Genomic DNA, 27,239 nt, shown 5'->3' with positions numbered 1-27,239 from the left:
TTTTTGTGTGTGTGTCTGGCTTATTACACTCAACATGATATTTTCACGGTTCGTCCATGTAGTAGCATGTATCAGAATGTCATCTCTTTTAAATGCTGGGTTGCGTCTACCTTTTGGCTGTTGTGCTGCTGCTGCTATGAACATTGGTGAACAAATACCTTAAGAGTCCCTACTTTCAATTCTTTTGAGTATATAGCTAGAAGTGGAATTGCTGGTCATATCATACTGCATACTTAGCTTTCTGAGTAACCACCAAACTATTTTCCACCAGCAATGCACAAGGGTTCCTATTTCTCAGCATCCTCACCAACACTTATTTTCTTCTTTTTAAAAAAATAATAGCCATCCTAGTGGGTGAAGTGGTATCGCATTGTGGTTTTGGTTTGCATTTCCCTAATAGCTAATGATGTTGACAATCTTTTCCTGTGCTTATTGGCCATTCATATATCTTATTTGGAGAAATGTTTATTTAAGTACCTTAACCACTTTTTAATTGGGTTGTCTTTTTGTTGTTGAGTTGTAGAAGTTCTTGAAATATTTTCAATATTAAACCCTTATCAGATATATGGTTTCCAAATATTTTCTCATTTTTAGGTTGTCTTTTTACTTTCTTGATGCATAAAATGTCCTTTGATGCACAAAAGTTTTAAATTTTGATGAAGATTAACTTATCCATTTTTTTTCTTTTGTTGTTCAAGCTTTTGTTGTAAAATCTAAGACTATAAAGTCTTGAAAATACTGGCCTATGTTTTTTTCTGGGAGTTTTATAGTTTTGGTTCTTATATTTAGGCTGTTGACCCATTTTGAGTTAATTTTTTGTATATGGTGTGAGCTAGCAGCATTCTTTCGTTGTTTTGCATGTAGACATCCAGTTTTCCCAGCACAGTTTATTGATGTGAATATTTTCTCCCCATTGAGTAGACTTGGCACTCTTGTCAAAATCAGTTGGTCACAGATGTGTGATTTATTTCTGAACTCTCCATTCTATTCCATGGTCTATATGTCTGTCTTTATGCCAGTACCACACTGCTTTGATTGTTATAGCTTTGTAATAAGTTTTGAAATTACAAAGTATAAATCCTCCAATTTTGTTCTTTTTTCAAGGTAGATTTGGTCATTTGGAGTCCCTTGCCCTTCCATGTTAATTTGATGATTGCCTTTTCCATTTCTGCAAAGAAGACCATGGAAATTTTGATCAGGATTGCATTGAATATGTAAAAAGACTTTAGGTACTATTAGCACTTTAACAATAGTAAGTGTTCTAATCCATGAACACTAAATGTCTTTCATTTATTTAGGTCTTATTAAACTTCCCTTAGCAATGTTTTGTAGTTTTCTATGTGTTAGTCTTTTATATCCTTGGTTAAATTTATTCCTAGGTCTTTTATTCTTTTAGTTGCTATAATGAATTTTTTTTCTTGATTGAATTTTCAGATTGTTCATTGCTGGTGTATAGAAACACAAATGATATTTGGGTGTTGATCATGTACTCCACCACTTTACTGAATTCATTTATTAACTCTAGTAACTTTCTTGTAGATTCTTTGGGGTCTTCTATATAAGGGATCATGTCATCTGTGAATAGAAATAGCATTACTTTTGCCTTTCCAATTTGGATGCTTTTTATTTCTTCTCCCTGCCTTTTTCTGTCTAGAATTTCCTGTAGAATAATAAATAGCAGTGGTGAAAGTGGGCATCCCAGTCTTGTACCTGATCTGTAATTTTCTTTTCTTGGGATATATTTATCTGTCTTTGGTATTAGAGTGATGCTGGCTTCATAGAATGAGTTAGGAAGTGTTCTTCCCTCTTCAATTTTTGGAAGAGTTTGAGAAGCACTGGTGTTCATTCTTCTCTGAAAGTTCGGTAGAATTCGCCAGTGAAGCCATCCAGTCCTGGGCTTTTCTTTTTTTGGAAGGTTTTTTGATTACTGATTCAGTCTCTTTACTTTGTTATTGCACTGTTGAGGTTTTCTATTTTAACCTGAGTCAGTTTAAGTATTTTGTATGTTTTTAGGAATTTTTCTTTTTATCTAGGTTATCAAATTTGTTGACATACAATTGCTCATACTATCTTCTTAGAATTCATTTTATTTCCATACTAGGAATAGTAATGTCCCCTCTTTCATTTCTGATTTTAATTGTATCCTCTCTCTTTTTTTTTGTTAATTTGCTTAAAGATCTGTCAAATTCCTTGATCTATTCAAGAATCACTTTTGGTTTTGATGCTTCTTTTTCTATTCTTTATTTCATTTAAGCTCATTACTTTTATCACCTAAGTAATAGCCCATTGTATGAAATACCAATGTTTGTTTATCCATTCACCTACTGAAGGACATCTTGGTTGCTTCCAATTTTGGCAATTATGAATAAAGCTACTCTCAACATTCATGTACACATTTTTGTATGGACATCAATTTTCGACTCATTTAGGTAAATACCTAGGAGTATGATTGCTGTGTCATACGGTAAGCCTATGTTAAACTTTGTAAGAAACTCAAACAGTATTTCAAAGTGACTATACTATTTTGTATTCCCACCACAATGTATGAGAATTGCTGTTGTTCCACATTCTCTCTAGCATTTGGTGTTGTCAGCGTTTTGGATTTTAGCCATTCTATTTGGTGTGTAATTTTATCTCATTGTTTAAATTTGCAATTCCCTAATGACATATGGTTTTGAGCATCTTTTCATATGCTTATTTACCATCTCTATATCTTCTTTGGTGAGGTGTTTGTATAGATGTTTTGCCCATTTTGTGGTTGGTGTTTTTGTTTTCTTATTATTGAGTTTTTAAGAGCTCTTTGTATATTTGAGATACAAGTCCTTTTTCACATATGTGTTTTGCAAATATTTTCTCGGTGTCTAAGGTTAATCTTTTCATTTTCCTGCCTCCATAGCTGTTTAAATCAAACAGCAAAAATAAGTATTTCATGCCCCAAATGACAACCTAGACATCATCATAAAATATAAACAAACATACAATAGACCAGCTTTTAGATGACTTATTTCTTGTGGGCCACCAATGGACAACAGACAGTAATCCCAAAAACAATATTACCAATTGGTCAGAGTAAGGAACAGACTCACATAAAAGCAAGAAAATCTGAAGCTCATTTGGTCTTCTTGTGGGGAAATTACCAAAAAGTTTTTATTAAAATAATGATCACTGGGCATCTATGTTGAATAAATGATCAAAGTAATTTGTAATTAGCACATCAGTTATGTATTTGTTATCTATGGCTATGTAACAAATTACCCCAAAACTTAATAGCGTAAAACAAGAATAAACATTTATTACCTTACAGTTTCTGAAAATAGATTAGCTCAGGGACCTGCATGAGATGGCAGTGAAGATGGCTGGGGCTGCAGTAATTTGAAGGCTTGACTGGGGCTATGACCTGCTTCCAGGATGGGTCTCTCAGATAGTTGTAAAATTGATGCCTCAATTCCTTTCCAGGAGGAACTCTCTGTAGGGCAGCTTGAGTGTCCTCACAACATGGCAGCTAGCTTCTCCCAGAACAAGTGATCCAAGAGAGCAAGGTGTACACAATAATATCTTTTATGATCTAGAATTGGAAGTCACACACTATCGTTTATGCCATATTTATTGGTCACACAGACGAACCCTGATACAATGTAGGAAAGGACTATACAAAGGTGTGAATAACGGGAGGTGGGGGCTAAGAGGAGCCATCTTGGAGGCTGCCTACTCCAAGTTATTAATATATAAATTGCAAAAGAGTTGTACTTAAAAAGAGAGAATTAGCTTAAATACACTCACTTGTGATAATCAATGTCTGAATAGCTACTTTTGTGAAAAATTCAAATGAATGAAATCCAGATTATCAACTTGAGCTTCTTTAGGAAGAAAGACTTATGATAAGTATCCAGATGGATTATCAGCCCAGGCTTATGAAGGGTCATCTGTAATTAACTTGGTTCTACCCTTTGCCATTGTGAGCATAGAACCCTGGGGTCTTGGTATCCTCCCTGGATTCTTTGAAATATGTTACAGGCTTTCCTTTTGGACCAAGGAGCTACTCCATGTTGTCTATTGTATTTTTCCATGAGGCTACTCAGCTCACCTGGCTTAAGCAGTGGTTTCCAACCATTTTGCCACATGATCGATGAGGTTTCCCAGTGTCATGTGCCATACTCCATGGGTATTCCTCAGATATGTGCAATGCACAGTGGGTGTTACTCCATGCCTTTCTTTTTAATTCAAGAAACACTTTGGAACACTAGTGAGCAAGAGAGGGTTAATACAGACACAAACTCAACTTTGTCCTAATTTATATAATTAAGTAAAACATTTGCAAATTTTAGTGTATTAACTATTACCAGGAACAAATCCATTGTAAGACACTAGTGTTTGAACCCTGAGGTTGAGGGCCTCAAATAAAGACACCAGTTTGATAAGTCCAAGTTTGAAACTGGGAAGACCTATTAGTTCTTCCCTCTTTCACAGCCATGGACTTGCAAGTATATGCCACTAATCCTAAAGTTAACTAGGTAAGAATATTTGTGTGATTTGTTCCTGTCCATTTAAAGAGACCTGGCTGCACAAAGCAAATGGACCATGAGAAGTATTTAAATCTGTGGATTTGGCTTGCTGACTCCAAAATTTTTTCAGACTATCTCCTATTTTCCCACTTTAACTTACTGCTTTTCTTCTTCTCTCTCTTGTTCTCCAATCTTGTTTTTATGACCGTGCCTCCTTATATCTACTAGATCCCTATCCTCCAATGATGGGTATAGATGTGTTGAATTCTTCCTCTGGATCTCAACAAGCGTGGCTAGGCTCTGATGATTCCTTACTACCCTCCCACTACCCCTCAGTGTGTGTCTATCCCTGTATCCTAACCCTAGTGGCCAGAGTCAGGGTGGTAGACCACATTCTGATTATTCTACACAAAACATTGCTACTTTGGGGGAAACAATCCAAGGCCCATTAATTAAGATTGTCATTGTAATTTTAACTCATGATTCTGAGTTAACATTTGTTCCTCAAGGTTTTTTATTCCTTTCTTAATAAATGAGAGAATATATATGGCACGTTTTCTTCTCTTCCATTTAATAAATGAGAAAACCAAGGCTGAGAGAAGTTAAGTCACACAGGCACTAAGTTAATAGGGACAGAATTAGAATTTCAGTATTCTGATATTTGGTCTAGTGGTTTTCATTATGCTATAAATGGCACTGACATATGTCACAGACCAAGGTTATTAAGTAGATTACTAGATGAAAGTTCTAAATGACAAAAGGTTTAAGAATGATTCAGTAAAAATTAGACTAAATTTTTTTCCTTTCAAATGATAGTTTTTAAAAACTTTCAAATTTGAAATAACTTGAAACTTACAGGGCAGTTACAAAAATAATACAAATTCCACACAGAGTGTCAACAAACCCCTACTCCCACCCCCTTCCAGATATCCAGATACACCAATTTTAACATTTTGCCACATTTGCAAAATCAATCTTCCTTCCTTCCTTCCTTCCTTCCTTCCTTGCTTCCCTCCCTCCCTTCCTTTCTTCCTATACATCATGCTGCTTGAACACTTATTACTGCCATTTATATTTCCTAAGAACAAGGATAATTACTTATGTAAATACCTTAAGTGCATTTATCAAGTTCAAGAAATGTAACATTCATATAACGCTTATAGTCTTATGTTCCAATATTTTCATATATCACAATAATGTCTCTTTGAGCCTTTTCTCCTTCCTTATTAGATCTTATCCAGGATTAGGTATTGTATTTAATTGTCATTTTCTCTTTAGTTTCTCTTTCTTTTAATTGTGGGAACATATTTACAATATAAACTTTATCTCAACCACTCCCAAGCATACCATTTAGTGGATTAATCACTCACAAAAAGTTGTGGTATCTTCACCACCTTCCGCTACTAAGACATTCCCATCTCTCCAAACAGAAACCCTACACCAATTATTCATGAACTCCCCAATCTTCCTACCCCCTGCCTCTGGCAACTGATATTCTAATTTCTGTCTCTATGAGCTTGCATATTCTCTATTTTCTAGGCTTAAATTTAACCTCATTTTAAATTTGACCTCCTAAATCTCATTTGCTTTACTATAAACTTAACTTCAATAGTATAGACAAGTTATGTTCCTTTATTTCCCCCATCCTCCCACCTTTATGTAGTTCTCATCACAAATTATAGGTTTATAAATTATGAGTCCAAACCCGTCATTTACCATTTCATTTTTTGCATTTGCTTTTTAGCTCCTGTAGTAAGTAAAAAATGGAGTTACAAACCAAAAATACAATAGTTCTGACATTTATATTTACCCATGTCATTACCCTCACCAGAGATCTTTATTTGTTTGTTTGGTTTTGATCTATTGTCTATTGTCCTGTCCTTTCAACCTGCAGAATTCTCTTTAGCATCTCCTGGAGAGCTGGTCTAGTGGTGACAAGCTCCCTCAACTTTGTTTACCTGGGAATGTCTTAATCCCTTCCTCATGTTTTGAAAGACACTTTTGCCAGATATGGAATTCTTGGTTGACATTGTTTTTATTTGGTTTTAGACCTTTAAATATGTCATCCCACTGCCTTCTTGTCTCCATGGTTTCCAATGAGAAATCAGTCTTATTGAGGCTCCCTTGTACATGACATATTACTCCTCTCTCTCTCTCGTGGCTTTCAGAATTCTCTTGTTATCTTTGGCATTTGAGAGCTTGATTATAATATGCTGCTGTGTGAGTCTACCTGGGTGCATCCTGTTTGGTGTTTGTTGGGTGTCTTAGAAGTGTAAAATCATGTTTTTTTTCATTAAATTTGGGAAGTTTTCAGTCATTATTTCCTTGCTTATTCTTTCTGCCCCTTTTGTTCTTTCTTCTGCTTCTGGGACTCCTACAATGTGTATATTGGTAGCTTGATAGTGTCCCATAGCTTCCTCAGGCTCTGATTACTTTCTTAATTCTCTTTGCTCCTCAGACTGAATGATTTCAATGGTCTTTTTCTTCAGGCTCTCTGATTCTTTCTTCTGCCAGTTCCAATCTGCTGTTGAACCCCTCTAGGGAATTTCATTTTATTTATTTGTTTATTTATTTATTTAACACATTTTAAAAATTAAAATTAATAGATTACATAGAATGTTACATTAAAAAAACATGAAGTTCCCATATAACCCATTACTTACCCCCCCACCTCCATCATTTTTGTAAATTGTATTTTTTGAAGATACATACATCACCAAAAAAGTGACATTATAAAAAATATAAGAGGTTCCAGTATATCCCGATCCCCTCACCCCACTCTTCCCACACCAACAACCTCCTCCATCATTGTGGCACACTCATTGCTTTCAGCAAACACATTTTGGAGCACTGCTATACCACATGGATATTAGTTTACCTTGTAGTTCACACTCTCCCCCAGTACATTCAGTGGGTTATGGCAGGATATATAATGTCCAGCACTTCACCCTGTAATATCATTTAGGATAACTCCAAGTCCCCAAAATGTCTCCTCATCATATCTTTTCTTCCCTCTCCCTGCCCTCAGCAACTACTGTGGCCACTTTCTCCACATCAATGATACAATTTCTTCTACTACTAGTCACAATAGTTTTATAGTAGAATATGAGTAAGTCCACTCTAATCCATATTTTATTCCTTCATTCTGTGGACCCTGGGATAGTGATGTCTGCTCTACCTCTATATCAAGAGGGGGCTTAGATTCCACATGGGTGATAGATGCAATTCTCCTGCTTGCTGTTGTAGGCACTCTCAGTTCCCTGGTGTGGTGGTTGACCATCTTCACCTCCCTGTTAGCTGACCTGGTTAAGTCCAACGAACCAGAGAGTAGGGGTTGCAACTCTGCTGAAGCTCAGGGCCCAGCTGATACATGGGCAGTCCAGATATTCAAGTCCCCTGAGTATATACCATCCCTAGCACCAACCACAGGTTCAATAAAAGTGACAGAAGAGGCATGTGTAGAAAGGTCACATCTGAGTCCCTCTAGGAAATTTAAAATTTCTGTTACTATGCTCTTCAGCTCAATTTGGTTTCCTTTCATAATTTTCATGTCTTTATTGATATTCTCTTTGTGTTCATCTATCACTTTCCTGATTTCTTTAGTTCTTTGTCCATGTTTTCCTTTAGTTTTTTAAACATATGTTGGCCCTTTTAAAGTCTTTGTCTGGTATGTTCCAGGGCTGGTTCTTTTTGTTGGTAGTTTCTAATGCTTTAATATTCTCCTTTGCCTGGGCAATTACTTATTGTTTCTTTGTATTTAAAAAAAAATCTTTTGTTCAAACCTGGTCATTTTGATAGCTTAGTTATTATAGCTAGTGCTATGATAGAGCTTTCCTTAAATGCTAGGAACTAACAAAAACAAAACAAAACATAACAAAAGACACCTTTTTCCTAGTCTTTGCAGAATGACCTGAGCAAGTGCTCTCCTTCAGGGCTTGCCCATACAATGAGTTTAGAGAGTAGCATCAGGCCTCCCTGATCCTTTCTGTGCATATGTTTTATCTTGGGCATGTACATGTGTCCTAGGAACTCTCGCATTTACACAGATATAAATGTTCCCTCATCCCTAAGAAACAGTTTCCTCATGATCCCAGTGTGGACTGAGTTGCTATAGGTGCATTGTGGGAATCGCAGGCTCAGGCATAAACTGTCAGTAAATGACCATTTTACTATTTACATAGCACAAAGGGTCCAAAAGAGCAGCAGAAGAGATCCCACTGTGCCTGCTTCTCCAGGCTAACTGCTTGGGTCAGGATGAGCGGATGGCAGCTCCACATGCCCCACTTTATGTAAGAGAGGAGAGATCAGCCTGTGCTCCCAAGGGGGATGGGGCCACACCACTGAGAATTCCTGTGCTGATAAGCATCTGGGGATGCTTGTTCTCAAATTCTGGGTTTAAGGTATAGTTGGGCCTTTTCATTAGACCTACCATCTCATGTGGGCTGCGGAAATGGAAACAGACTGAAAAATCTGCATAGTAGAAAAGGAGGAGCGGGAGGGGGCAGAGCCTAGGGCTGGGAGATGGCTGCTGAGTGAGTCTGTGACTTTCCCAGGACCTGGGCACTGCACTGTATATCCTGCAGCCAGCAATCCCTTGCCCCGGGCAACACGACTTGACTGCTCTCCTACATTGTTCTATAGGAGAACTTTGTAAGCCACCTTCTACATGCAGGGCAAGTTCTGGGCAGTGAGTCCCTCAAGCCATCACCACATAGACTGGGCCAGACATATAAGCTCCCAGTATGTGCACATGGTTACTCTGCTCCCTCTGGGATCATTGGGATCCACACTGGGAACATTGGCTGGCTGCACACTGAGCTGATGAAGTAGCCCCTTTCTTGAGTTCATCCTGTTACTGCTGTCCTTTAACTCTTTTCTGAATCTTTTGAGAAAGGTGTTTCTGCCAGTTTTTGCTGGTTGTTTAAACCTTCTGTTGGGGGACAGAACCCTGAAGCATCTTACTCTGCCACCTTGATCAGGGCAAAGCCTAGACTTTTTATTTTTGATGAAAGAAAATGAGCAGTGACATTCACCATAATGATCTAACAATCATCTTCACGCATTAGAAAGTTTAATTCAACCTAACAAGTTAATTTGGGTAGAAAGGCAGAGTTGCAAAGTACCAGAATTACATTGTATTTGGAAAGAAGTGCAGTTGCAGTACTCTAAGTGCACAGCTAAACTTGTAAGAGTTATTTTATTCTTCAATTATTTATTGCAGACTTACTCTGGATGCAGCATTTGCCTTGATGTGTTGATCCCATTAGGGTCCATATTTTATAGAATACTGTAGCCTGAAATATGCTTTGAGGTGAGGGCTACCCCAATAAATATACTATTCAAAACATATTTGCACATAATACGGGGTGTTATAGAGGACATTGTCAACTACATCATGCAGTACCCTGTTTTAATTATAGAAATATCTTTTAGGTCTCAGTATGTAGAAAAGCTTTGAAAAAAACCTGCAAAGTGCTTAGGCTTTCGTGTTTCCTTTTTTGAGCCTGTCTTACAGTTTACATTTTTGTGTGCTAACTCTACCCTTGCTTTACCTTATGGGATTCATTGGTTTTTATTTTATCTTTGCTCTGATTTTCCTCATCTATATATGTATACTCTGTTGTGTCATACATATTTCTGAATTGGACCACACCTTTTTATGGAAAGGGATATTGAATGAATGAATGAATTAGAAATCCTGCTTAGTTTCCCTGTCCCTGACTTGTTTATGGGAAAATTACTTAGCAAAAGTGATTCTACATAAATGATTGCAAAGTGAATGGATGAATGAATGAGCTTATGAAGTAAATTGGAAGATACAATAACTTTGTAAACATCTACAAAGAAAATTTTATATATGTACAATTCACTTTTGTTTGGTAACACACATTTGCTTGGAAACAATATGTTAACAACTAAGGAGTACCTATAGATGGAAGAAAGAACAGGGCACAGGCCTGGCCTACAGTTTCCCTCAGGCTGCTTTTCCAGCCAGTGGCCTGGGCAGCCTTTGCTGAGGAGGCTGTGGCTGTGCAGCTGGGAAGCCCCACAGGCCCAGTGCTGCCTGAGACATTGTGGAGGGGCTTGATTGAGCTCATGATGCTGAAATTTGTTGCTCAGAATGCTTGGCATAATTAAAACTTTTATTGAGCTTTGTTTCTGGATTGAGGAGTTTGTGGGGTAGCAAAAGAGTTCTACCAAGAATTCTCTCTAGAGTCCAAAGAGCAAAGAGCAGTGATTCTCAAACGTGGTTTAACAGTGTCAGCATCAGCTGGGAATGCGTTAGAAGTACAAAACTTCAGGCCCCATCCAGACCTCCTGAGGGTGGGGCTCAGGAATCTATTTTAATAAGCCCTCCAGATGATTCTGCTTGCTCAAATTTGAAAGCTGCTTAGATAGAGGTCAAGAGCACAGACCCTGGAGCCAGACTTCCTTAGCTAGAATCCTGGCTCTACCCCTTATTAGCTGTGTGAGTCTGGGCAAGTTGCTTAATCTCTCTCTGCTTTAGTTTCCCCATCTGTTAAATGGAGATCATTATCGTACCTCCTTCATCAAAATTAATGAATGCACTTAGAATAGTATCTGGTGCATAGTAAACACGCAATAACTATTAGCCATTATTATTGGAAGACTTGATGTCTTAGAAGAACTGAGGAATTTCTCTCTATCCTCCTTTTCATAAGAAACCAACAAATCTCTCTAATGTTCTTTCACTGAGGAGAAGCTACTTAGGGAGAAAGCATAAGTGTCTAAGGGGACATAAGGGTGTTGTGGAATTCACAACAAAACCTCAAAATAAAATTATTTAAAATTAACATAAAAATTTTTAAAAGATATTCTAGTTTCACTGGACTTTCCTAACTGGCATGTTTGAAGGTAGAGACAGAATCCAATGGCTGCTGATATTATAAGCCCTCTCCAAAGTTGGGGGATCACTGTGGCAACATTTAATGGATTATTGTCCCCAACGTTGCTGAAGTCACACTCATCAGCACGGCCTCAGGACTGGTTTCTGGTTGATATAGGCAACATGGCGAGTCCCCTTCTTCCAGTGCTTGAAACCTTCCCAAGATGAAATGCAGCTTAGCTGAATTAAACTGTTGTCAATAAGATGAAAAACACCAGATCACTTGGGGTTTTCCTCTTGGCAGCCCCACCTGGCTTATCTGTAAGCCTGGTCCACTCAATCATGCAAAAGTAGTTGCTGACATGACTAGAAAAAGTGATTTGTTAGGAAAATGTTTGGACTCAGAAAGAGCTTCGATTAAGTCTGGGGCCACGGAGGTTCGGTGCCCCACCTCAGCAGGCTAAGGAATTCAGGGAACCTCTTTTCCTGCTCTTGGTGTTGTCACTACATGGAAGAAGACAACACAACCAGATCAGCCTGGGCCCATGTCTTTGGAGTCTATTTGTATATCTTTGGACTGAATGTGGAGATATAGGCTACAAGGCACAAGCTGGTCTCCAGGAGACCTCCCCCAAAACCTTCTGCCTCCCTCTCCTTCTCATGTTTCAGGCCTGAAAATTTTTAGGCTGAGGAATGAGTTCTAAAACTCAGGCCTAGGCTCAGCAGACAAAATGAAAGCCTATAGTGTGGAGATGTCACCTGCCATTCTAGTAATTTGCTCTGTGACTACCAACTGCTTTTCTTAGATCAGTACATTTTTCTCCTATACCATCCCTCCCACTGCACCATCTCTCACCTCACTGAACTTCCAAGTGAATTAGCCCTGTTGCTTTGACAACACTTGGGAAGAGGTTATGGGGGATGGTGAAGAGGAGGACTGGAAAATACCACATAATCTTTGGTAGAATTGCTGATGAGATCCAGAAACTCACAGCCAGAATGCAATGCGAGCTTGAGGGTGGGAACAGCAACTTAGGATGTTTTGCCCTGGGATGGAAGGGCTTCTCCTACTCTTTCACCTGCCCCTTGGAATCCTCTAGGACTCTGAATATAATGGATTTATCTCAGGAGACATGCTGGTGTCTCACCAAGAGAAAACCACACTGAGGGCAACAGGTTGAAGTCTCTGGTCATGGCATAATATATGATGGGGTTTATCAGACTGAAATAGGCATTCGGCGGGAGGCCTGGGCAGGTCTCTCCCACAGGAATGCTCTGCTTGATCCCTTTGCTGCATAAAAAATGAAGTGTGCAGGGACTATCATAATGCTTGGACGATCACACAGCCTTGGATACAGAGTCTGGTTTCAGAGCCTAAGAAATACCTAGGCAATACCACTTTAAGGTTGTGGAGATAAATAATGGGCAACTCACATAAAAAGGTCGAACATCTGACTTTAAATAACATGTTTTCTTCCTGAGCCGAATTGCTTCGAGTTGAATGAGGGTCAGATTTGCATTCACATGTCTTCCCTTAGCTCAGCTCATAACTTTCCATGCTTTCTCCCCGGAGTGGATTAAAAACAGACCTGATTCACATGACTGTGATGGTTCCCATTCAGAACCTTGTCACAGCTTTGTCTTTTCTCTATCATCTTGAAGGGAAAAAATACCTTCCATTGTTTCAAGGTCAGTTGTGAGCTATTGGGGTTTGGAAATGAAAAGAGACCGTTGGCAAGCTTGTCCCTCTCTTCACTCATATTTGCTGATCTTTCATAAAACTCAGTCATTTTCCAGCCTGGGGTCAGAGGTCAGGCAGCCATAAACCTGAACAGAGAATTTCATTAGGGCGGAACTCTTTTCCTTTTTCTCTTGCTCCGGAAGAAGAGGGTTTTGTTGCTGTTGTTTTAATCATTTACTTTTGCTTCTGCTTTGTTTCTGTGGCTTTTTAGTGCTGGTCTTAGGGCCTGAAAGAGTGCCTGGACATGAATGTGCAAACAGCAGTGGCTATCTGCCTGGACTTCCACCCTGCTCTGTTAATTTTCAAACTCAGCAGCTGGAGCCCTAACTCCCCAGTGACAGACCTAGCCGTGCCCTGGGCTTTGCGGTGGATTTTGCTCCTGGCCAGGGGAATGTAAAAGGGACCAAGGTCAGGAGTAAGGTGACTTGAAATCCAATTACCCCTGCTGGTCACTGGTCACGCTCTGACTGGGTCCTTAGTCCCAAGCTGGGCCTTGAGCCTAGTGATCTCTGTTCAGTCCTCTTCCTGTTTGTCCCCTCTGCATCGCTGGCCCTATTGGCCATCACCTGCTCTTCTCTTGGTTTCTAGGCAACCACTTGTTTTCTGGTTCTCTTCCCACCTCCTCTCAAGTCCTCACAGTCTCCTTGGCAGGCTCTCCTTCCTGCTTGCCCCTAAAATATTAACATTCCCCAGGGCTCTATTGTTTGTCTCTGGGTAATCTTATTTACACCTCTACCAAGACCCAGACATAAGTTTCCAGAGTATTCTGGCCATTTCTAATTGTATGTTCCTTTGTAGCTCAAATGTAACACATTCCAATATGAAGTCATTATCTACCCTCTCAAAGATGATCTTCTTGCAGTCCTGATTTTTTAAATAAGAGAAGTTGTAGATTAAGAGAAAAATCATGCAGAAAATACAGAGTTCCCAGGTACACTCCCTCACACAGGTTTTCCCATTATTGTTATTATTTTTTAAAAGATTTATTTATTTTTTAATTTATTTCTGTCCCCCCCCCCAGTTGTCTGCTTTCTGTGTCCATTCGCTGTGTGTTCTTCTGTGACCGCTTCTATCCTTACCAGCGGCACCTGGAATCTGTGTTTCTTTTTGTTATATCATCTTGTTGTGTCAGCTCTCTGTGTATGCAGTGCCATTCCTGGGCAGGCTGCACTTTTTTTCATGCTGGGCGGCTCTCCTTACGGGGCGCACTCCTTGCACGTGGGGCTCCCCTATGCGGGGGACACCCCTGAGTGGCACACCACTCCTTGCGTGCATCAGCACTGCACATGGGCCAGATCCACACGGGTCAAGGAGACCCGGGGTTTGAACCGTGGACCTCCCGTGTGGTAGGCAGACGCCCTAACCACTGGGTCAAGTCTGCTTCCTGGTTTTCCCATTATTAACACATTGCATTAGGATGGTACTTTTGTCACAATTGATGAAACAATATTAATATAATTATTATAATTTGACTACTAATCATAGACCATAATTTACATTCAGTTTCACTGACTGTGTTGTACAATAATATGGTTTTAAAAAATTTTGTTTTAGTAACATATACAACCTAAAATAGCCCTTTTAACTACATTCAAATCTATAATTCCAGGCTATCAGTTATATTCACAGTGTTGTGACATCATCACTATTATCCATTGCCAAAACTTTTCCACCATTCCAACAGAATCTCTGTACCACTAAGCATTAACTGCCCATTCCCTATCCCCTATCCATGCTCCTAGTAACTTGTACTGTAGTTTCTGACTTTATGAATTTGCTTATTCTAATTATTTCATATCAGTCAGAGCATACAATATTCATCCTTTAGTGTCTGGACTATATCGCTCAACATGATGTCCATATTGATGCATATATCAGAACTTCATTCCTTTTTATAGTTGAATAATATTCCATTGTATGAAAAACCACATTTGGTTTATTCATTCATCAGTTGATGGATACTTGGTTGCTTCCATCGTCTCGCAATTGTGAATAATGCCACTATGAACATTGGTGTGCAAATATCTGTGTAAGTCCTTGCTTTCAATTCTTTTGTGTTTATACTTTTCATCTTTTCAAGATGGATTTAGCTATTAGGGGCCCCTTACCCTTCTACAAATTTGATGATTGGCTTATCAATGTCTGCAAAGAAGGCTGTAGGAATGCTGACTGGGATTACATTTAACCTGTAAATCACTTTGGATAGAATTGGCGTCTTAATATTTAGTCTTCCAATTCATGAACACAGAATGTCCTTAAATTTATTTAGGTCTTCTTTGATTACTTTCAGCAATCTTTTGTGATTTTCTATGTATAAATTCTTTACATCCTTGGTAAATTTATTCCTAGATATTTTATTCTTTTAGTTGCTGTTGTCGATGGAATTTTCCTTTGCTCTCCCCTTCAGATTGTTTATTACTAGTGTATAGAAACTCTACTGATTTTTGTGTGTTGATCCTGTACTTTGCTGAATTTGCTTATTAGCTCTGGTAGCTGTATTGTGGATTTTTCAGGATTTTCTATATATAGGATCACGACATCTGCAAATAGAAAAAATTTGCTTCTTCCTTTTCAATTTGATTGACTTTTATTTCATTTACTTCCCTAATTTCTCTAGCTAGAGTGTCTAGTAAAATATTGAATAACAGTGGGGAATGAGCAGCCTTGTCTTGTTCCAGTCTTAGAGGAAAAGCTTTCATTCTTTCACCATTGTGTATGTTGTTGGATGTGCGTTTTTCAAATATGCTCTCCATCATGTTGAAGAAATTTCTTTCTATTCTGAGTTTTCTAAGTGTTTTTATCAAGAAGGAGTCTGGATTATGTTGTATGTTTTTTCTATTCTGCTAATGTGGTATATTATTATACATTAATTGATATTCTTATGTTGAACCACCCTTGCTACCAAGATAAATCTCACTTGATCATGGTGTATAATTCTTTTAATGTGCTGTTGTAATCTGCTTGCTAACATTTTGTTGAGGATTTTTACATCTGTATTTATAAGGGTATTGGTCTGTAATTTTTCTTGTGGTATTTTTATCTCATAGAATGAATTAGGAAGTGTTCCTTCCTCTTCAATTTTTTAGAAGAGTTTGAACAGCATTGATATTAATTTGTCTTTGTATGTTGGGTAAAATTCACCAGTGAAGCCATCTGGTCCTGGGCTTTTCTTTTGTGGGAGGATTTTGATTATTGATTGTGACAGTTTGAAGTTCATTTATGAATCCAAAAAAGAAAAATATTATTTTTAAAATTCAAACTTTATTTCAAATTCAAAAAAAGAAAATAACTGAAAAGGGCAGCTCGACAAATTATCGAAGTATTACTCCTAAAAAGTTCTGTCCAGGCACTTTTATCTCATTTAATTCTAACTACTAACTCAATTGTTCCTCTACTGTTCAGAAAGATACACAGATGAATACAGATCAGTTAAATGACCAGTCAAGATCTCCTTATTAATGAAAAAAAAATGAAGAGAAAAAATGCTTAATCATATTCATATCTCACAAAACCAAACCCCATATTCTTTTTTGACTTTTAGCATTAATAGAATCTCTTCTTTGCTTTTGCTACAAAAACATTACAATGTTGTTAACTTAGTCTATAAATTATACTAGTTATATTTTCCCGTGTATCACCACATTCTTAACACCCTGTAGAACATTCCTGTATTTATATTATTAACTACAATCTTCCTCTACTGCCAAAATCACCGTTAAACATTCCCTGTATTATCCTCCAGCTGTCCTCCAAACAACATTAATATCCCTAGACTACTCATTTTAGCCACAATTACATCAATAAATCAACAGTGTTTGTTACATTCATTATAATGTGCTACCATCAAGTCCATCCATTACCACATATTTACATTTGACTTTATTAAACACTCTACATATATCCAGCATCAAGATTCTGTTTTTAAACTAATCCATTCCTGTGGGTGTGAGACCCTTTTGATTGGACTATGTCAGTGAGATTTGACTCAGGTTGAGTCTCCGCCCTCTTGTTGGGTGTCAGTCTGCCAAAGGAGTGCTGATATAAAGTATCAGAAATCTGTTGGATTTTATAAAGGGGGTTTATTTGGGGTAAAGCTTATATTTCCAAGGCCATAAAAAGTCCAGCTTAAAGCACCTTAAGAGGTGCTTTCTCACTAAAGTTAATTGCTGTGTATTGAAGCAAGATGGCTACTGATCTCTGGCTGGTCCCTGCCTTCCTTTCCAGGCTTACCCCTTCCTCTTGAGCTCTGTGAGATCAGGTTCTTGTAGCTTTGTTCTTAAGTGATCCTGTAGTCCTCCCTCTCCTGGCATAGGGCTTGTTTCTTTCCTGCCCTCCTATATCAGTCTTGACTGTTCTGCTTTCTTCCCAATCTTAGCTGTAAGCTCTCAGGCAAATAGCTCATCTCTCCTCAGGGCCTCAGCTGTTTGAGTCCTCTCCTTTCTGTTCACGTGGCAGGATCAAAAATGACAGAGCTTTCTCTTCCTGTGTCTGTCTCTGTGAGTGTCCATTTAGATCAGACCCAGCAAGGGGGTAGGCACTCAACCCAAGTCACGTCCGCTGAAGTAGTTGAATCAAAAGCCCTAAATCAATCTTAACAGGTAATCTAATCAAAGGCCCCTCAGCTGGATTTAATAGAATTAAATTAATTATGCCTGGTTGCCCACAGCTGAGCTCCAGGAGACTAGATTCTAGAGGGGAAAGCAGAGACCTTGACAGATATTGACACCATCTTTGCCACATGGCAGGACACCAGGATCACCAGTAGCTGGCTTTGGTGAGAAAGTATCTCTAATCATGCTTTGATTTGGACATTTCATGGTCTCAGAACTATAAGCTTTTACCCTAAATAAAGTTCCCATCATAAAAGCTAACTAATTTCTGGTACTTTGCATAGATAGCCCTTTGGCAAATGAAGACACTTTACTTATTATTGGTCTTTTGAGAACTTCTATTTCTTCTTGAGTCAGAGTAGGTGTTTGTGTATTTCTAGGAGTTTGTCCATTTAATCTAGGTTATCCAATTTGTTGGCATACAGTTGTTGATAGTAGCTTCTTACAATCCTGTTTATTTCTGTGGTGTAGTGATGTACCCCTAATTTTTCCGAGTTTAGTTATTTCTACCCTTTCTTTTTTTTCTTTTTGTCAGTCTATCTAAAATTTTGTTTATTCTATTGACCATTTCAAAGAACCAACTTTTGGTTTTGTTGATCCTTTCTACTGTTTTTTATCCTCTCACGTACCTTTGCTCTAATCTTTGTTATTTCCTTCTGTCTGCTCAGTTTGGATTTATTTTGCCCTCTTCTTTCTAGATCATCCACTTGTAAGGCTAGGTGTCTTATTTGAGATCTTTATTCTTCTTTAATGTAAGTATTTGTAGTTATAAATTTCCCCTTTAGCATTGCCTTTGCTATATCCCATAGTTTTGTTTTATTGTGTTTTCATTTTCATACACCTCAAGATACTTCCTAATTTTCCCTGTGGTTTCTTCTTTGAAACATTGGTAATTTAAGAGTGTGTTATTTAATTTCTACATTTAGGGAAGCAGAAGTGGCTCAACTGATAGAGTGTCCACCTACCATATGGGAGGTCCAGGGTTCAAACCCAGGGCCTCCTGACCTGTGTGGTGAGCTGGCCCATGTGCAGTGCTGCCATGCGCAAGGAGTGCCATGCCATGAAGGGGTGTCCCCCACGTAGGGGTGCCCCATGCACAGGAGTGTGCCTTGCAAGGAGAGCCACCCTGTGTGAAAAACATTCAGCCTGCCCAGGAGTGGTGTCGTACACGTGGAGAGCTGACGCAGCAAGATGACGTGACAAAAAGAGACACAGTCCCGTGTTGCCTGACAAGAAAGCAAGCAGACACAGAAGAACACACAGCGAATGGACACAGAGAGCAGACAATGGAGGGGAGGGGAGAGAAATAAAATCTTTAAAAAAAAAAATTCTGTATTTATGTGAATTTTCCAATTTTCCTGTTATTGATTTCTAGTTTCATGGTAATGTGGTCAGAGAAGTTGTTTTGTGTAATTTCAGTCTTTAAAAATGTATTATGACTTGTTTTGTGACCTAACATATGTTCTGTCCTGGCTAATGACCCATGTGCACTAGAGAAAAATTTGTATCCTGCTGCTGTTGGATGAAGTGTTCTATATATGGCTCTTAAGTCTAGTTGCTTTAGAGTATCATTCAAGTCTTCCATTTCTGTATTGATCTTATTGGTGTATTGAAGACTCCTACTGTTCATATGTAACTATTTTTCCTTTCAGCTCTGTCAATATTTTCTTTGTATATGGGTCTGGTCTTCATTGATATTCTGAATTTTTATCTTTTTCCTTTGGATGGGCCATCATTTCCTGTTTTTATGTTTGTCTTGTAATCTTTTGTTGTTGTGCATTTTAGTATGCTAATGTGTTATATCTGTAATTTAGTCCCTGAGCTGTCTATTCCTTAAATTTGCCAGAGATTTTTTTTTTAAGGTTATTTTTTATTTATTTCTCTCTCCTTTCCCCAACCCGCAGTTGTCTGCTCTCTGTGTCCATTGCTGTGTGTTCTTCTGTGTCTGCTTCTGTGTCCGCTTCTATCCTGTTATCAGTGGCACCGGGAATCTGTGTTTCTTTTTGTTGCGTCAGCTCTGTGTGTGTGTGGCGCCATTCCTGGGCAGGCTGCACTTTCTTTCGCACTGGATGGTTCTCCTTACCGGGTGCACTCCTTCTGCGTGGGGCTCCCCTACACGGGAGACACCCCTGCGTGGCAGGGCACTCCTTGTGCGCATCAGTACTGCGCGTGGGCCAGCCCCACACAGGTCAAGGACACCGGGGGTTTGAACTGCGGACCTCCCATGTGGTAGGGGGACACCCTATCCACTGGGCTAAGTCTGCTTCCCTGTCAGAGATATTGTTGAGTACCAGCAGCTAATCAAAACAAGCAAACCCATGCAAAGAACACCTTTCACAGTCTTAGTAAATTGACTCTGCATTGGTTGGTGCTCTCCTTCAGAGTTTAACCGAGAGTTTAACCCTCTTATCAAAAACATCAGTCTAAGGGGAAAATGAAGAACAGGGTCCTCTCTTTCTGGCTTGCTGTAGCTTTAGGAATCCCCCCATTTACAGGAATTTGATTGCTCCTGTAAATGGGGGAGCTCATACTTTCAATGAAATAGACTCCCCACCTCGTGCAGGGTGCCTATTGTATATCTTACTGCAGATAATCCTTTGCCCCAGGCCGTTTGACTTAATTGTTTCTTATACTGCTTTAGCTGCGCTGCATCTGCGGGACAAGTTCTGGATGGGCAAGTCAGAGTTTCTCAGTTTAGTCATTCTTGCTGCCCCTGGATAAGTAGGTAGTCACCCCAGCATGCACATATGGATTACTCTGCTCCCTTTAGAACAGGGCCAAGGACCCATAGTGGGAGTGCAAAATGGCTCCATGCAGCACCAGGAAGGAGTTGCTGGAGGGGCTAACAAATATGTCACAAGCTTCTACAATTTTTAAAGCTGTTTTTCCTTAATTCTGCACTGGTCCAGTTACTGCCACCCTTTAACTGTTTGCCAAAGGAAGATGGTTCTGCTGGGTGTTCAGATACTGTGGGGTAACAACACCCTGGAGTGTCTTTTGCCACCATTGTGGTGGGCCAGAAATCGCTGTCATATGGATTTTGATTGATGGAATCACCATCCATTCTGTCTCTCAGGTAAATCTCAGAGTTATCCCTGGCTATTTCTTTTTCCTCATTACCGTTCAGTCAGTCACCATGTTCTAGAGATTCTTTTCAGAAGTTTTTCTTGAATCCTGCCTTTCATTTCAATTTTCAGTGCTACTTTGGCTCAAGCTCTCATTCTCCTTCACCTGTAAAAATTCAATATTATAATTCTTGTTCAAGCATAAGCTTAGCACATATTTACTTTAGAAATAAATGAATGACTTATCTAGTCCCAGACAGACCATTGTGAAGATTAAATGAGGTATTACATGGAAAGCAAAGTTAGCACAATGACTAGCACAAAGGGCTCCATAAATATGAGTTATGTATTTTATAGAGGAAGTACTTGCATGCCTGGACTTTGGACCCAGAGGGCCTGGGTTTAAATCCTGGTTCCACCATTTATTCTGTACATGACTTCTGTGCCTCCATTTTTTTCATCTGTAAAATGGGGATGATTCTAATAGAGCTGTTCTGAGAATTAAAGAACTTAATTTATATAAAGCACTTAGAATACTGCCTAGCATATAGTAAGTGCTCAATACATTAGTTATTATTGTTACTGTTATTGTTAGTTTCTGGCCTCTGATCTTTCATATTTCAACATGCTGGGCTTTATTAAAAGAAATGTACATTATTTGTTTTCTTGCGCATGGCAACATAAAATTACATAGAAAAAAGTCGTCACCTCATATTTTTCTGATATGAAATTTCTTCAATGCTGGATCACAGACTTTTTGCAGTATTTTATAACAGCTTTTCAGGATGAACAAGCATCCTGGTTTGCCCAGGACTGAGGGGTTTTCCAGGATGGAGGACTTCTGGTGCTAAATCTAGGACAATCTTGGCCAAACTGAGACAGATAATCATCCTGTTCTTCATTGTGAATAGAGCTCATCTTCTGAAGCTCATCTTCCAAACATAATTACCGAGGATTTTAGAGGTAAAAAACAAAAAGCATGAACTAGGATGATAGACTGTGATGTAAGGTTGAGGATATAACCCGAGAGTCCTCATGCACCATTTTCTGTTCTTATCCATCAAAATGCCCGCCTTCTTGGGATTTCTTGAATATATCAAGTTTCTTTCTTACTGGTGGAAAGAACTGCTTCTGATATCTGGCATCACCTTAAACGTCTTAACCACTGCAGCTCTCTTCAGCTTGTTCCGTGCACTGAGGAATAAACTGAAGGCCTGTTTCTCATTTCCCCCTCCCTCTTCAGATGGGACTGCAGGGGCCGAGAGGCTCTGGTGGCAGCTAACCTGCTCTGATCACAGCCACTAAAAAGAGAGAAATGAAGGGAAGTGGGGTTGTCGCTCCCACCAGCTAGTGAATGGCGTTTCCTGGCTCTGCTCCGGAGGCCGATCCTCTCTCCCTGGCACCAGGCTTACCTTCATAAAAGAGAAAGTGGTTCACATCACCTTCTCACTTAGAGCTGCTGATTTCTGAGGTCACAGGATCAGTTCCAAACTCCTTGACTCGTTCTTCCACGTCTCTCACAATCTGATCCTGTCTTTCCAGGCCCTTCTCTGACACTCCCTGGGGTGACCTTTGCACCAGAAATCCTGAACTCAACATTACACCTCGAAGACCACCGTTTCTTTTCACTAGCGCAAGCTTCTGCATGATTTTAGGTTTCTGTATAGAATAATAAAAATAACTAATTTCTTGAGAACCTCGTATGTTTCAGCGTTCACATTGCCTTAATAGTTGGACTTTTTCTAATTTACAGAGGAAGAAACTGAGGCTCAGAAATTTATGTAACTTGCCCAAGTTCTCCCTGTGAGTTGAGCAAAGGATGTGAGAACTGAGCCAAGGTTAGTCCCACATCAAATTCCTTATCTTCACCAGTAGGCTACATGGCCTTATGGTACCAATAGCACAACGTCTGTAGGCATCCAACATTCTCATCTGTTTGTAAAGTCAACAGATAGCAGTCCCTAAATGTGACCTTTTATCCATTTCTCACCTTCGTATTTCTAGTGGGTATTCATATCCTGTGTTACCAGGGTAGGCTTGTCTGGAGGTAACAGGGTACTTGCTCTCTTTCCTATAGAGTAGAATTTCTTTGGATATTTTCCTGCCTGGGGAGGAGTGAGTCCAGGCTAAGTTTGTAGTGGATGACAGCTGGCATAGTAGCCTGATAGCATGGACACTGGCTCCCTTGCTTAGTGGGACATATTTAAATCTGTCCCTGACCTTTCCCCAGCTACTCTGCTTCCATCTTATCTTGCTTATACTTCTGGTGTGCAGGCCCTAGACCAAGTTAATGAGGAATAGTGATAAAACCCAAGAAATGTTCTTATGAATATGATTTTTATCTTGAAAATGTGGAATATCGTGGACAATCAGAAGCTCCAGGTGAATCTTATGTAATAAAGACATATGTGGCCCTCTTAACTCTTTCACACACAGAAAATCTTGTGAGATGACAGTTTTACAAAGCTGGAGCAACTTGAAAATCATTCTCTTGGCTATAAAATTTACTCCATTAACACCAATCTAATCCGTTGACCCAAAGAGCAAACTTTCTTCCAGATGTGGTTTTAGGTTATAATCTCAACATTCAGGTGGGAAAGCAACTGTTTATAAATTTTAATATAGGGAAGTGGACATGGCTCAACTGATAGAGTGTCACCTACCATATAGGAGGTCAGGGTTCGAACCCAGGGCTACCTGACCCATGTGGTGAGCTGGCCCATGCGCAGTGCTGATGCGCACTAGGAGTGCCCTGCTACCCAGGGGTGTCCCCAGCATAGGGGAGCCCCATGCGCAAAGAGTGTGCCCTGCGAGGAGAGCCGCCTCCACGCGAATAAAACACGGCCCACCCAGGAGTGGCGCTGCATACACAGAGAGCTGACGCAGCAAGATGACGCAACAAAAAGAGACGAAGATTCCCGGTGCCGCTGAGAATGCAAGCAGACACGAACACACAGCAAATGGGCACAGAGCAGACAACTGGGGGGGAGAGAAATAAATAAAAAGTAAATCTTAAAAAAAAGAATAGTAAATTTTAATATAGAGAAGCTGTGTCTTAATAGCCAAAAGGAAATGCAGATTTAAGCAATTAAATAGACAATTCAAGCAACAAACCCAGAACTTCACTGACCAGTGTCTCAACATAATTATCTTTATCCTGGTTTTAAATTTTGTAGTTTTTTAAAGTGTCCAGAAGTTTGGTATGGTTCAAAAATTTTATTTAACTACTTGCTTTTAGGAACTTACCTTGAATTGGTGCTTCTTTTAATTTTTCCCCCCACTCCTTGGTTTGCAGGGTTGAAATGAAAAGCTGGAGCCACCCATCGGAGGGCTTCTGGGCTGGCTCTCTGGCTATGAGAACAGTGACCCAGTGATGCCAAGATGGAGTCAGTTCTCCTGACACAATGTGGCTGGAAAAGTTCCAGCTCTGGAGTTTTATTTTGCTGTTTTACACTGGAGGTTCAGCTAGCACATGGGAAATTGGACCTGGGCTGGATGACCTGGCAACAAATCCAAACTGAAATAGAAATCAGTCCTTTAAGGCCAAATCTTGAAAATGTACATGGGCCCACAGCCCAAATGCCTACAAGACATTAGGAAAGATTGAAATGGAATCAAGAAAACTTTTAGTTACACACTGAAAATGCCACTTATCCAACCTGGTAATTCTTTAGATGCTCTAAGGTTGGGCTATGGGAAGGGTTGTTGAACATCTTCTTGGAGCAATAAAAAATGTCAGCGGCACAGCATGTTTGGAAATCTGTTTTCAAAGCTGTTTTAGATATTTTGCTTGACTGATATATATATTCATATACACATATATGTGTGTATGTATTTATATATATTTTAAAGAAATGGTGACCCTTTAATGAGGCAAAGTAGCTAGCTTTGAGTGTACTTCTGGGATATATCAATCATTGATTACTCACCTCTTCTCATAGCTCAGGCAGCTCCCCCAAAGTTTGGCCTCCTAAGCATGGGAGAAAGCTACAGCTGAAAGGGAGCCCTGAAATCATCCAGTCCAGTGGTTCTCAACCTTGGCTGTACATTGGAATCACTTGGGGATATTTTAGAAAATACTAATACCTGGGCCCCATTCCAGGCCAATTTAATCAGAATATCTGGGGGAGATGTGCAGGCATTGGTATTTTTTTTATCACCTCCCCAGGCATTCTGCTGTGTAACCAAGATTGAGAAGCACTTGTGAAATCAAACTAGACTAATTTTACATATGAGGAAATTGAGGTCCTGAGAGATGAACTATCTTACCCAAGTCATGTAGCTAGTTAGTGTCAAAACCAGATTATTTAGTGCTATTATGTCACATCAAGTTACTTCTCTTTACTGTAGTTTTTTTTTAAGAAAATCGCTCTTATTTGCTTTTTGTCTAACATCATTACCATAGTCTAAAATAAATATAAAATAAACAGCAAGTAATAAGTCATTAACAAAAAAATAAGCGAGAAATGCACATTAAGATGATGTATAACAATCACATTTATTAAAGAATGTATTCTAACATCAAATGGCAAATTTCAGCAAGGCAAAACTGCAATTACTTTTGCACCAACCTAATACTTAGCCTCACTACTTATTCGGGAGAAGTTCTGATAGACCCTGGATTCTATGTCTCAGGTTCGGAGCCTGCTTGAGCACAAATGGATTGGGGCTCTTTTCAAAGATATTTCCCTACACAATCAGGACACTCAGTTCCTAAAGTCGGGCTGCATTCTGCTAGCTGTGGAATATGGGCCCGGAAACAAACCAAGCCGCTCTCTACTCATACGTAAAATGGGAATAATACTGGCGTGCTCATGACATTGTGAGAATCAATCGACATGGCTTTGACAAAAGGGAAAATTGTTTGAAAATTGTAAATGTCAGGTGTTAGGAGTCCAGGGGATACTTTTTGTTTTTTTTGGAATAAAGCTTAAAATTTACTAATTAAAAACATAATATACATATCTATATTCTGTAAATAAAACTACTAATTTTTATATTATTTTCATTATAGCTGTTTTTGAGATCTCTCCTTAGTCGTGAATTTTTAAAAATTAATTTATTGAAGTATATCACTCGTACATATACATAAACAATAAGTGTACAATAATAGTTGTGAACTTTCTTTACTGTAGTTTTAACATAAATCAAAGCATGCTTTGAAGTGTAAGTTTACAAAGTCCCTTTAAGAAATGGTTTCCATTTGAAGGCAAACAGTGATTTAGTCCCTGTTCTTGTCTCTCCTGGCAGGTGTGAACGTTTGTTGTTTTGGGGGTGGCTGAGTCAGTCACGGGCTCCTTTGCTGCTTCTCCACTACTGGCCTAAATTCCTAGCATTCTGTTCTTCTCTGGAAACCTTGCTCACTTCTTTGAGTCACTTTGTGAATGGAAAACATGCTCCACCAACTTCTAGCTGATGATACACTTCTAGCAGAGAAACATTTTCCACGGAATTCACTGTACCTGGGCCTGTGTCCAGGAAAGCTGTCACATTAGGCAAAGGGCACATCCAGATGCATGCGCCAGCATTCTCTCTACAAGATGTCGGTTACCAACTAAACTACGGCCTGAGAAGCAGCAACCCACCATGGAAATGTTTTCTTTTTGTCCAGCCTGCCATATTTGCCATATTGCAACTGGGAATCACAGCTGGCCTTACCAACAATCCCATGTAATCACATTTCCCAGACAAGATTTCAAGGTGTTCAGGTCTGTACATGAAAAAATGTGAATTTCCTCTTGTGTTAAAAAGTCTATGATCTAGGGAAGCGGCTGTGGCTCAATCAGATGAGCTCCTGTCTACCATATGGGAGGCCCTCGGTTTGTGTCCGGGGGCCTCCTTGTGAAGGCAGGCTCGCCTGCACGCTGCGGAGCACCTCTGGGCCCGCAGACACTGCGGAGAACTGACTCAGCAAAGTGAAGCAACATAAAGAGAGGAGACAGGCGAGAACACAGAAGAGCCAGCAGCGAATGAACACAGAGCAGACAGCAAGCAAGCGGCAAGGGGGGAGGGGAAATCAAAAAAAACACAGGCACAGAAGAATGCACAGTGAATGGTCACAGAGAGCAGACAGCATGCAAAAAGCCGTGGGGAGGGGCGGGGTGGAGATAAAAACAAAAACTTAATTAAAAAAAAGTCTATGATCTAGACTTTAAGTCAGGGGTTCTTAACAAGGGGTCTGTGAGCTTGAATTGAAATTAAAAAAAAATTATTGCGGGGACGTGTTGGTGCGGGTATGAAATATTAAATAAAACACAGTATAGTGTGGACTTAGTAAGGGATCCGTGGTTTTCACTGCACTGGCAAAGGGGTTGTGGAACAAAAAAGGTTAAGAATGCCTGCTTTAAGGCATTTAGAGGAATGGCCTCAAGAGGACTAATGCTGCTGGCCGCGTTAGACTCACCTGGGGGAATTTTAAAACTGCTGTCTGGGCTCCACCCCAGAGATTCTGATTTAATTGGCCTGGGGTGGTGC

The 27,239-nt window shown here is 39.5% G+C and overlaps 1 long non-coding RNA gene across 1 annotated transcript in view; it reads left to right on the top strand.

The window, feature by feature from the left end:
• LOC131280915 (uncharacterized) overlaps positions 1–24,509 on the top strand; it is a 179,611-nt gene extending 155,102 nt beyond the window's left edge. Inside the window, exon 8 of the long non-coding RNA XR_011645475.1 lies at positions 24,061–24,509. This is a non-coding gene — a long non-coding RNA (uncharacterized lncRNA). The remainder of the gene's footprint in view (positions 1–24,060) is intronic.
• The last annotated feature ends 2,730 nt before the right edge of the window (positions 24,510–27,239 follow it).

Source organism: Dasypus novemcinctus, chromosome 13 (assembly GCF_030445035.2).
Source record: "Dasypus novemcinctus isolate mDasNov1 chromosome 13, mDasNov1.1.hap2, whole genome shotgun sequence".
Taxonomy (NCBI): domain Eukaryota; kingdom Metazoa; phylum Chordata; class Mammalia; order Cingulata; family Dasypodidae; genus Dasypus; species Dasypus novemcinctus.
Note: the sequence above shows the minus strand (reverse complement) of the source record. Positions and strands in the feature narration are given on the sequence as shown.